Source organism: Vigna umbellata, chromosome 11, assembly GCF_029865625.1.
Source record: "Vigna umbellata cultivar VRB3 chromosome 11, Vumbellata_1.0, whole genome shotgun sequence".
Lineage (NCBI taxonomy): Eukaryota > Viridiplantae > Streptophyta > Magnoliopsida > Fabales > Fabaceae > Vigna > Vigna umbellata.
Window position 1 is genome coordinate 3,650,887 of NC_142175.1, and position 13,157 is coordinate 3,664,043.

General features: G+C 31.7%; 1 long non-coding RNA gene across 3 annotated transcripts; it reads right to left on the bottom strand.

Moving 5' to 3' along the window:
- Positions 1–10,217: 10,217 nt before the first annotated feature.
- On the bottom strand, positions 10,218–12,331 carry LOC148190788 (uncharacterized). 3 transcript variants are annotated; one of them, XR_015783084.1, is made up of 4 exons: positions 12,091–12,331; positions 11,894–12,018; positions 10,884–11,757; positions 10,218–10,774 (listed from the first exon to the last, which is right to left on the bottom strand). It is a non-coding gene; the product is annotated as an uncharacterized LOC148190788 (long non-coding RNA). The 3 variants fall into 3 exon arrangements; XR_015783083.1 differs by having other exon boundaries at positions 11,894–12,331; XR_015783085.1 differs by having other exon boundaries at positions 10,884–11,006; positions 11,894–12,305.
- Positions 12,332–13,157: the final 826 nt, after the last annotated feature.

Sequence of the window (13,157 nt, forward strand, 5' to 3'; positions counted from 1 at the left end):
CTAGAATTGAGATTCTAAACGGAAGAAAAAAAAATGCATTGTCTGATTCAAAACTAAATGTACTTTTAAGTTAGAAAATTCAAGCAGTTAGACCTATGATCAATTTATAACCTTAAAGATTCCAAATCATATATATCTCGAAACTCCTAAAGATTAAAGATTTCTTTTTCTAAAATAACTCATAAATTAGAGGAAACTTGTAACATCCCAAAAAAAATATATATATATATATATATATATATATATATATATATATATATATATATATATATATATATATATAGCATAAACCATATAAAGAGTTATCATATAATAATATTGTAAGACAGTTAAAGATGTTATAATAAGATTATAGTAATTCTAAAATAACCATAAAATTTAAAGTTTTATCGAAGTTCTACAAAATCTCAAAACTCTAAACTTAATCGATCGGTGGTAATTCAGTATTTACAAAATTTGACCGAACAGTTCAAGCCAAAACTAAAAACAGTAATATGACCGAACGGTCATATTTTAAACTGCAGGATTTTCACTCTCCAACTCTTGCTCCAACATACACTCCACATCATCTGCTCACACCAGAAAGGTGATCATCGCAAGAGAGAAAACCGAACGGAAACATGGACAAAACAGGAAATAAGGGTAAGCTAATGTAATTTAGTTATGCAAACATACATACAATTCGTACAAGTACAACCAATGCATAACCGAATACTCCAACATACCAAAACAAGTACATATATGCATATACAAATGAACACTATACTTCATGCATAAACCGTACACCTGACTTAACCATCCGGATTGTATGAATATGTAGCTTGAGGCTGTTCATGCACTCGGGTGATGTAGTAACTAGAAAACCATTAGCTGCCACCCGAGGTTAGTCCGTTATAACTCACCCAAAAACCTATGGGCTAGGACCTTCTACCATTCTCACACAATGCCTTACCCATCTCTACTTGAGAATTGGTAATCATCAGAAAATCAAGATGAACTCCGTGAATTTCACTATCCATATTCATACTATAACACCACTTTGATACACTTTTCACTTGAGACTTTTACCACTTCAACACACTTGTTACTAAGACATTCCTCCTTGGAATTGTCTTCCACATTACTTGAAACTTATGCTTTGTTTGAAATATCAATACAATTTCCCATACTCGGTAAATCAATACAACTATCTCAACCCATCAAAGTCATACAGTGATAATAGCATTTAAAGACCAAATATTCATTCATAGCAGAAAACCAAACGTCACCAACACAAACTCCTAGTATGACCGAACGAAAATATAAACTTAACCTATGAACAAGACCGAACGGAAAACACTCCCCATATGTGAACATGACCGAACGGTCATTTAAAGAGTTAGACCCAAACAAGAGTCGAACACTATTGGCTTAGACTGAACACTATTGGCTTAGGCCGAACACTAATAACTTAGGCCGAACACTATTAACTTAGTACAAATATGATATTGAGCACTAGTATAAGAACGAGCGCTCATAAGAGACCACACAACCCAATAATATTGATCGCTAACACTATCATAAATGCTAGTACAAAACCGAGCACTACCAAGACAGTACATGACCGAGCGGTCAATAACAGTTAAAACCTATGATAGACCGAACGCTGTTTAAAATCAAATGTTATGTTTAGACCGACTGCTATATTCACCTGAATATCAATACAAGACTGATCGGTCATTAACTAAGGATCCACAAAAGTAGAACTCAGTTAAGACCGAGCACCAATACCAACCGAGTACTACCAAAAACGAGTGTTAACACATAGTACTATTAATAACGAACGCTAAACCTATTACGACTACTAACAAACGGTAATACCCACCCTAAGACTATCAATATTAAACCGAGCGACACTTAACCAGATTATCACTACGAAACCGAATACCGTTTAAACCCGATTACAAGACCAGACTGATCATTCTATACCGATCGCTCGATTTTCTACAAAACTTACAGAACCTCTCAACCACCTCACAAGTTTCGTCCAAACACATAATGTTGAATACAATTCCATCAAACATGCAATTATTCATACATGCACACATTCAAACAGAGATTCCAACCACAACCACAAAAAAACATAATTAAATTACTAGCTTCCCTTACCTCTTAACTGGACAGAGAACTTTCAGTGCAGAAACTTGCTCACCACCAAAAGTCTTAGAAACCTAAGGTTCACTGATTGATGAAACTAGACCAAACAAAAGACCAGAAATGTGATCAGAATTTACTAGAAGGAGATAACAAACTCATGCAACCAGAAAGTTGGCTTGCATGTACCAGAAAAAGACGTTCTAAGAAGAGGATAAACTTACCAGCTCAAAACCACAACTTGATCGATGCAAAGTGAAGCCCTTGACACTAGGAAGACTCAAACGTTGCCTGATTGATGATCGAAAGAAGAAGAAAGTGAAACTTTGTAGAAAGAAAGAAGAGAATTGTAGAGAGAAGGAGGAGAATATAAACTCAGAAACTTAGAGAGAAGAAGTGCATACAGAGTAGAGTGGCACGAAATTTGAATTCTTTCCTTATATACTACCGTCAAAACCGATCGACCACTCCGCTACACACATCTGGCTTCCACTTTCTGAATTTATAAATCCTTACACCTACACATGACTTATACTCACCACCGTTGAATTTAAGGATTCTTACAAAACTAATAAATTAAAACCATTTATTAAAGACATAGGTGACTCAGATTTCAACCCTATAATTTATTTCACATGAGTTATTTCTTAACTTTTCACCCGAATAGTTGTGGCGTTTTAAGCTTCATGTAGGTCAACCTTAGGACAGTAATGCAGGTACAATTTCTTAAGGACTTGACTCCTATATATTTTCGAATCTTGGCTTAATAACTTTACCATACAATGTAGATCAACTATAAGTTCTAATTTTCTTCCAAGACAAACTTAGGCTTCAACCGTCTTCATCCAACTCAGATATTACAAGGCCAATAAAATTGAAGTTATTTTAAAAGTAATTAATTTTTAAACTTTATATATTTTGAGGTAATTCATTTATATTTGTATTTTCGAAAAAATAAATTTAATTATATTATTATTGTAGTGTAAAATCTAATCAGAACTACACTTTAAAATTAACTTTTAACCTAAATTTATATCTTACAGATTTATTTTGAAATAATTTTATTTAAAATTTTAAAAAATATATATATAAAAATGTTCTTATACACCTAGATAAAAAACTACGCAATTCATTGCTATCCTACTTGTCCTACATCTAAGGAGAAGTAGTAAAGATGTAGTGCAATTTACTTGTTTCTGTTTAAAGTAATTGTAGAGTTGAATTTGAATGATAATAATGCGGGAATAATTCAATGGACAGTGGTCCCATATATATACATTTTTTTTCTAAGACTACCTATCATTCAGTTTTCCTGTACAAAATACTCACACATTCAGACTATATTGGAGACATAAATCAACATGTGAATCACGTGATTCTTTGAAAAAATAAAGAGTTAATGGTGCAATGCCATCTTGCACTGCATTTGATTTGATATGGTAATAATAATAAATCCACCAAAGTTGGGTCCTTAATTTTTTATTTTATTTGTGTTAATTATGGTTGACCAGGACTGCAGAAATGGTTAAAATAAGGTTCTTATCTTTTACATTATAGTGATGGCATTGATGAAGGTGGGAGTGCTTTGTCCACAATTGGTTTAGCTGTTAATCCTAGCCACTAACCAAGGCTTTTCAGCTTAATTAGCATTTGACCAAATCCTTCTTTAATTATACTTTTCATGACTCTCCTCTGAGTTTTCATTACACAATTATCAACTGAAATTAGTTGGATGCATTATTATCCATTTTTTTATTATAATAATTTCAAGTCATGAAAAATGTTTTCTTTCCTGTTGCTATGTAGGTAACAAAAATACGCCTTAATGTTTTTCTTTTAAGTTTTTATAGTAATTATTTAATTTTTTTTCAACTTCTTTTATTTAATGGAGTCTTAATATTTATTAAAAAATTAATGTCATTTTCCATTATATCAATATTAACTATAATATTGAGTCAGGAAAATTACGAAAAAGAAAAAATAAGAAAAGAAAATATTAGGAGTAGAGGTGAGAAAAATATTCAATATTTGTGATTTTGTTAATAAAATTTTTGTAAATAATAATTAAATGTTTTAATCAGATATTTGAAGGTAATGAATAACAAATAATTTAACATTTGATTATAAATGAAATCAGGTGTAGATATCATATCGTTCCTACTTACGAGTATTTAAAATTGAAATTAAATTTATATTTTGTTAGGTTAAATTTTATTAAAATTAAAATTAAAATTATATTTTATTAAATTAAATTCAATTAAAATTAATTTTTTATAATTTAATTTACATTATTTTTTTATTTTTTTATAATTTTATTTTAGATTTTATTTTAAAAATTTATAAATTATTTATTTTTAAATATTTGTGGATATCCACAATATTTTTAAAATCCGATTATATTTTATAAAAAATCTAATTTTCTATTATGAGTTGAGTACTATAAATATTGTTTGTGATCCAACTTATTATCATTCTAAATACTTAATTAGAATAAATATGTATTACCATTGTGATAAGAAAAAATCTTTAAAGAATATTACAATACCTTTTAAACTCTTCTTTATAGTTTAAATCTTTAAATCATGATTCTAACTTTTTATTAAAAAAATTACTAATTTATCCATTTTATTCTTCTTGTATAAGAAAGACTTACATATCATAAACAAAGAAAACAAAGACTTTTCTGTTAAAGAAAAAAGACAATGAAAAAAAAATTCTTGGAGAAAAAAAACACAACAACCTTTGAAAATAAATAACACATATAAATAATTTATCTTTTTCTTTCTTTTTGTCGGGATAGATATAGACATTTCTATACTTTTTGTATGAGATTTTTATTCTTATAAATATAAAAATGGTTAACTATACTTTTTAATCTTTAAATTTGAATATAGAATTAAAATTCATTTATATGTTTTATATTTTGAGATAATTTATTTTTCAAAATTTAAAAATAAATAATATAATCTTTTTAATTTATGTTAATTTCTTTTATGTATTAATGTTTCAGACTATTTTTTTATGAATGTATAAAAAAATGTAAATAACTTAATTACGAACCTGAAATCACCTTTAACACTTAAAAAATTTAATATAATTGAGTTAAAAAAATTATATCTATTTATCTTTTAAGTTTTAAAACTAAATTAAATCAAATTTTTTTATAAAAACAAATTTTAATTTTATGTCAAACTTTAAAATTTAAAAACATATTTAATTCAAACAAAAATATATGATTACTTTAAATTGCATAGTTATTTAATAACATTAACGTTGGTTTAATATAAACAACCACAATAACTTTTTAAAATAAATATTAAAATTAAGTTGAGTAAAAAAAGTTGGAAATATTATCAAATTATTAATACAAAAATTAAAATTGAAAGAGATATTGAAAGAAAGAATAAAATAAAATAAACGGTGAGAAAACCAAATCTCCACCACAAGAAAACGAAACAAATATGCATTATTAAGATCACAATACAGTAAAATAGAATAAGGAAGAAAATTCTAGATATGTGGTAGAAAACATCATTAGGATTTTCTTATAAATTATTAGTAATGAGCCACTGGGAGGGAGTGGTAGTTTTCTATGACAGGTGTCGTAAAATTTTGGGTTAGACAATTAAAAAAATTTGGTTTAATACCTATTTTGGTCCCTCTTTTTGTAGGGTCTGTTCAAAGTTCTCCTCCTTTTTTCAAAAGTTCACTAACATCCTACTTCTCGCAAAAACAGTTTAAGTTGATCCTTTTTGCTTACGGCGTTAAAAAACTAACGGCAAAGTTGCTCTGCTGGCCAAAATTAAATGACATGTCCAATTAATCCAATTAGTTGGCAAGTTAAGCTAATAAGAGACTGCCACGTGGCAGTCCCCTTTCCACTCAAACCCTAATTCTCTTTTCCCCTCTGCGCTACTACGCCGCCCCTATTTCCCCTCTGCTTCAACTGCAAGAGACATTGATTTGGATTTTGAGTGATCACAATTGCAGTGCATATCCTGAAAGAAAGAAATATCACATAAAGGGTGATGAGACCCATTCCTATTGTTATGTTAGGATGCATGTTTTTTGTAGGTAGCAAAACAAGTGCATATAGCAGTCCTGCGGTCCTGTGATCAAAAATCCCATGGTGTAAAATAAGCTACTATCTTTAGGCACCACGTACAAAGAGGATTTCTTAGACCAGGCCCCAAGCAGCAGCGAGATTCCCAAATCAACAAGTGTGTTGAACATAGGACCTGCATAGCATCCAGATAAAGCAATCTAAACTCCATCTTCTCCATCCAATGCCAATGCAATATTTGACATCAAATCTCCCATTGAATTTCCCCATGCTAATACAGTTAACCCCAAGATAGATGGGGAAATAGGGCGCGGCGTAGTAGCGCAGAGGAGAAAAGGGAATTAGGGTTTGAGTGGAAAGGGGACTGCCACGTGGCAGTCTCTATTAGCTGAACTTGCCAACTAATTGGATTAATTGGACATGTCATTTAATTTTGGCCAGCAGAACAACTTTGCCGTTAGTTTTTTAACGCCGTAAGCAAAAAGGATCAACCTAAACTGTTTTTGCGAGAAGTAGGATGTTAGTGAACTTTTGAAAAAAAGGAGGACAACTTTAAACAGACCCTACAAAAAGAGAGACCAAAATAGGTATTAAACCTAAAAATTTACACACGGTCCTACAAGATTTATAATAAAATAAGAAGCTATTGATTAAAAAATATTCAATTTAATATAGCAAGCATATTTCTATTTTATATATTTATTTATTCCACAGCTTTTATAAAATTTATGATAAATATTACTATAAACTATCACATCTTAATTAAATTTATATTGTAAAATTTAAGAATTATGTTATCAGATGAAACAATTTATTGAAAATACAAAAAAAGAACATAATATGACATGTTCAAAATATTATAAAACAAACTTTCTTGCAGACATTGAAAATATTTTTTGTAAGGAAAAGGTTTCTTCGACAACAGATTTTTGACAATAATTTGACAACGATACGTGTGACATTATCATTGGTTGTTTTAATCAAATTTTTTTAAAAGTTTCATTTTGTCTTCGAGGGCATCTTTGGAAAGAATGTTCAGAAACATTTTGGTACTTTTCACTTTTTGAAACAATATTCAGAAGAAAAACCTATTCCTCTCTTCGAAACTCTCTCACCGCCTTCGACATTCCTCATTCGAATCTCCGCCACCGAAGTACTGTGTTTATCCACTGTTGTTCGTTCGTTGCTTGGATCCACCGTTGTCTCCGGAGGAAGTCGTCTCTCTCTGTCAGCCATTGAAGTGTTGTCTTTGTATCGCTTGGGTCCACCGTTGGCGTCATTTCTCCAAAGCTTTCGTTCTCTCGCTCGTGCTATTGTTCCTTCGTCGGTTGGAATAAAGTTTCTCTTAACATGGCCTTTTCTTGGGGTAAGTTGTTGTCTATTGGCTTCTTGGTTGGGGTATTGAAATTATCAAATGTGTTAGTAATCTTTATATCTCTTAGTTGTTTCTGCTTTTGGAAAATTATATTATTTTTTTAATTATTTCTCTATATTTACATATTTGGAATTTTTGCAGCCCAATTTTTTGGTTCTTGATTTGAGATATTTGTTTCGCCCGAGCAAGGTAAAGTATGTAATCTTTTTTATAGACTTTTGTAATAACTAATTTATTAGGAGCCTTGGTGATTGAGAACATTAGGTATTATGCTCATCAAATATATGATTTGTTGATGTTTGATAATAGATGTTTCAAATATAATTTGTTGATGTGATTAACTAGTAGGTGTGTTATACTTTTTTTTGTTTTTTTGCATTTCCCAGGCACAAAACCTTGAGTTATTATTTGGTATGTTGTTAAAAAATTGAACTGTGGGATGATGTTCTCAATTACAATGAGAAAAGTATGCTTGATCACAACAATGTAAGGATCAGTAACTTTGTTAAAAGACTAGATGATTTTGGTATTGTGTTAATTTTTTAAAGTAACTTGTGTTGATTTCAGGAGCAGTTGCAAGTATTTAGACAAAAATATATATGGACTGGATTCTACACAATGACAACGTGTGAAGAGAACAAGTGTTGCAACACTTAGGATTTTATAGGTTTTCAATTATATGTTTATTAGTTGCCTAGATATTTACATTGTATAAGCCTTGTACATGTTTTTTGTAAACAAAAGATTATGATTATAAATGTTGGGTAATATGTACTGATAATATATTATATAAATAAAATTTCAATTTTGATAGAGTACCATACGTTTTCTTCCAGTGTTGTTCGACTATATATATTGAAACCTTTTTTTGGGGAGCAGTGTTCATCTAGCTGGGGAGTACCGTTGAAGTTTCTGTACTCAGATATATATAAAACGTTAACTTTAAGGAATTAACTGCATCTACTCAGATGTCCAAAAATTATAAATTAGTAGTCATTGGAAAGATTTTTGAGTCTACTTTCTAATAAAAAAAGAATCACATCATTTGGAGGTCTGTGAAAAAAGTTATGATTAAAATAGTCAGCAAAGGTCAAAGTTGACAGCATGGGTTATGCACCTCACCTCAATTGGAGAAAACCACCTAAATGTACATTTTTATTTTGAAGAAATCAATGACCTAACCTCATTATTAGTGCAGGGAGTACACCCAATAACATTGAAGTCACTCACCCATCTCAAAAAAGGAAAAATTCAACAAAAATAGAGAATGGGGAGCATTGTTCATCTAGCTTGGGAGTACAGTTGAAGTTTCTGTACAAATTACCCTTTTTCCTTTGGTAATCGATTACAGGGGTCTTGTAATCGATTACTACAGGAAAAAGTGTAATTTGTACAGAAACTTCAACTGTACTCCCCAGCTAGATGAACATTGTTCCCCAAAGTTGATTTTGTGTCCCCAAAGTCATTTTTCATTACTCAATACCCTTCATTATTTTGTTTATATTTGTTTAATATTGAAGTATTCCAACTTGAAGTGTTCCATTAATGATGCATCCACAAAACCTTCAAAAGACAGTCATAACGAATCCAAAATATTCCTGGGGAGTGCTTAAGCCACGTTTGGGTAGCACTCTTCAACTTTCGGTACAAAAGGAGATTTTTCTACTGGTAAGCGATTACCAGCTCCCTGTAATCGATTACAACATCAGTCTTGTGTCAATGATGACGAACAAACAACTGCAAAACAAAATTAATATTTGTTGGTACAAATAACCAACGTAAGTGACAACCCAAAAGCAAGACACACCAAAAAATGACGAACAGATGCAAGACCAAAATCCACTCCCCAAAATACAAATACCGAGACTGACACTGTGATCACCTGTACTTGGTCTTCCATCAACAACTGACACTGACCTAACTTGAAAATCCTTCTTTTCCACACCTTCATCCATGGTTAACCACTTCAAAAAAAAATTAAAACACAGTCCTGCAGAGAGTGGGGAGTTCTTCAGCCGAAACTGGGTAGCACTAGTCAACTTTTGGTACAAAATGGCATTTTTCCAATTGTAAACGATTACCAACACATGTAAGCGATTACAACTGCATGTCAAAGGCTGTCCATGGTCAATGGCCTCCCCCATCAACCCAAGATCACATGTACTTGGTCTTCCATCAACAAAGGACTCACCTAACTTCAAAATCCTTCTTCTGCACACCTTCATCCATGCCCAACTTGGTTAACCAATTCACAAAACACTCAAAACACACTCCTGCAGACAGTGGGAAGTTGTTCAGCTTAGACTGGGTAGCACCCCTTTAATTTTGGTACAAAAGGCCATTTTTTCAATGGTAAGCGATTACCAGGCCCATGTTAGTGATTACACTTGCATTAACACACTGTAAAGGGCTCCCAGGGAGCGATTAAGCTAGGCTTTGTAGCACTCATGAGGTTTTGGTACAAAAACAATTTATCAAATAGGTAAACAATTACAACTTCTCTGTAATCGATTACAACCGCTTCAGCTCTGTCAAAATTGTTCATCAATTCAGCTGTCAACTTACAAACACCCTTAATGGGTCTTCCCTACATATAGGGGTCACAGAAATGGACATAACTGGACATTTGTTAAGAACAACTAAGGATGAAAATTAAACAACACTACCAATCAATAAATGGAATGAATATTACAATAACAATTCAAATAAGCATTTGCTAACAACCACTTTCTTTATTAACAAACCAAATCTTTGTTTCAAATACAAATAAGTTCCATAATTAAAGTTCTACAAAATACTACAGTAATACAACTATCCATAATTAAAGTTTGGGACTATATCTGGTGTACGAAGTTTTACAAACTGCACTTTTGAATCGCTTTCGGTGCATGTAATACTTCATAACAATTTCATTGCTGCAATCTTCTCCCTACATCCAAAGTTGTTGCAATTCTCATGTTGGTTACATGGGGTACTGTAACCACCATAATATTTATTTTTCTCCTCAAGCAACTTAGTCTTCAATGCTTCAGACTCTTTTTCAAGTGCTTTAATTTCAACTACTTGTTCCTCTAAAACACCATCTAAACCATCATCAATATCTTTTTTCTGTTTTTTATTGGTTGCTGACCTTGAATGTGCTTTCTTCCTTTCTTCCTCTCCAGCTGGACTAAATGATGCTCTCACAAATGGCTGACTCATTTCTGTTATTGATGCACCATAATCATCAAGAGTATGCAAATTCATCAAAAACATAATTGTATAAATTAAATCATTAAATCAAATATGTTAATAAAACCACTGATTACATACCACACCCGACTCCATTGTAGATTTTATGAAATTGTCACCTACATTCACATTAATCCAATGCAAAATTCTAGGGTATTTATGAACTAAATTATTAGAAGGAACGAAACGATCACAAAACCAAACCTGAAATACATTACACACCATAATTAGTATACATAAAATGCTCACTAAAACATTATACATTTATGAATTCAAACATTTCAAGGAATGAAACAATCCATATAAAAGATTTACTTGGAACACGTACACACAACCTTCCACATACATAGTCCTTGCACCTTTTCCTCCATTCCAAGCTGTACAAGCTTTGTTGAAACTACTAAGTAGATATTGGTATACTATACGACCCCAACAAAACCTACCCAAATCATTTATTTTATCAACTTTTTCAAACAAAATTGGGAATATTGTTTTGGTACGATTGGTAACAATATCTCAGAAATTCCTACCAAAATGTATAGCCTACAAACATCTACTGAAGGCAACTTCTTGTGTTTTTTCAAAATAAATTCATATATAACTTGCAATTCATATTTTCCATTACCTTTTGCAAAGTACTTCCGACAATCACTTTTTTCAAGTGTTTTTTCATTCAACATAATCGGCTCACCAACTAAACCCAGCCCTAAGCTTAACGTAACATCTACTTCCTTTAATTCCACAAATTTTTCTCCAAACCAAAAACCACCCCTCTCATCATCCCACCTTTCTAATAAATCGCTCAGAATATTCCTACCAAGCTTAATGTCATCATTTAGTTCTAAAAACCATTGAAATGGAGTTTGTGAAATACTAGCCTTCTGTTTGTCAGTCAACATTTCTTCAAACCACCAATAAACTTGGTTTTCATTGAATGTCGAACAAACAACTGCATCTGAAAATAAATATTTTTTTCATGTATTAAGTCGCGATAAAACACAGAACCCATAAAAACCCACAACCCATAAAGACAAAGCTTCAATATAACCAACAAAAACACAATGAATACCTAAAATGAATGAAGTACATACCTTGTTGGAGGAACCAATGTCAGGGGTCGAAGCCATTGTACAAAATAACGAACAAAGAACCACAAACTTCAAAAAACCCTTCCATTGAGACCGGTTAAAGCAGACCACGAACTCCACAAACAAAACTGCACCACACCAACTCAAATGGGTACACAGTCAACACAACAAACACATAAAATGAAATGAAAATCAAAAACCTGAAAATGGAAGACGAAAAAGAGAGTGTGAAGGAGAACGAGAGTGATGGAACAGAGAACGAGAGTGGTGGGGCAGAGAAGAACGACTGTGTGAAGGAGAGACAACGAAAATTTGAAAAAGAAATCCCTAGCAATGAGCACCAACTATTCTGGACAAAGGATTAAGTGAAAAATGAAGCAGGGCAGTTTGGGAAACTCATCCAAAGCAGATTTTCTTATTAAGAAAATAAATTCAAACCCAACCAAGTACAACGCGCCACGTGGCGTTGTCAAAAGTGTTGTCAAAATCCAGTTGTTGGAATATCGCTGCCCTTTTTGTAATTTCTTAATTAACAATCTTCGATATAATTTTTAAAAGTAATCATTTCAAAATCACTTATTTTAAATTTAGACAACATAGATTTTTCAAATTGAGTCAATAATACTGACTTTTCATTCGTGTTGTACATATCATAGTAGGAAAAAAAATACAGTATTTGAGATGTCATCAAAATCAATCAGTTATAAATTATGACTCTAATAAGACACTCTTGTATGTTGATTCAAGATAAAATAATATATAAAGACTTATATTTAAATATTTGAAATTATAAATATATGTTATCGAAATAAATATACGAAGTTTTGAAAAAATTACATAATATAAATACCTCATACATATGAAAACCGTACAAGAAAATGGAAAAAGCAAGATATTTTGTTAGATTTACAAGTATGATATGGAAAAAGCAACATAAAATAGGCTTTTATTTATTGTCAGTTTATTCAATACAATGTATGATATGGACGCGTAAGTCGATTTTGTCATAGGAAAATGATACTTAGACAACAAATTTTGACAACATTTCGACACAGCACACGTGTCAGCGTTTGAGAGGGCCACGTTTTGAGGGAAAAAAGCTGCTGCGTTTTGAGCATATCTGATCAAGGCTGCTTCAAATTTGACGTGGCGAGGACGGGCACGGGCAGGCTTGCGTTTGTGCGTTTCAAATTTCAAATGGTTTTTTATCACTTTGTAGAGAGAGAAGCGGCGCGAACAACCAAAACGTTTGGAGAAAAGGGTGCAC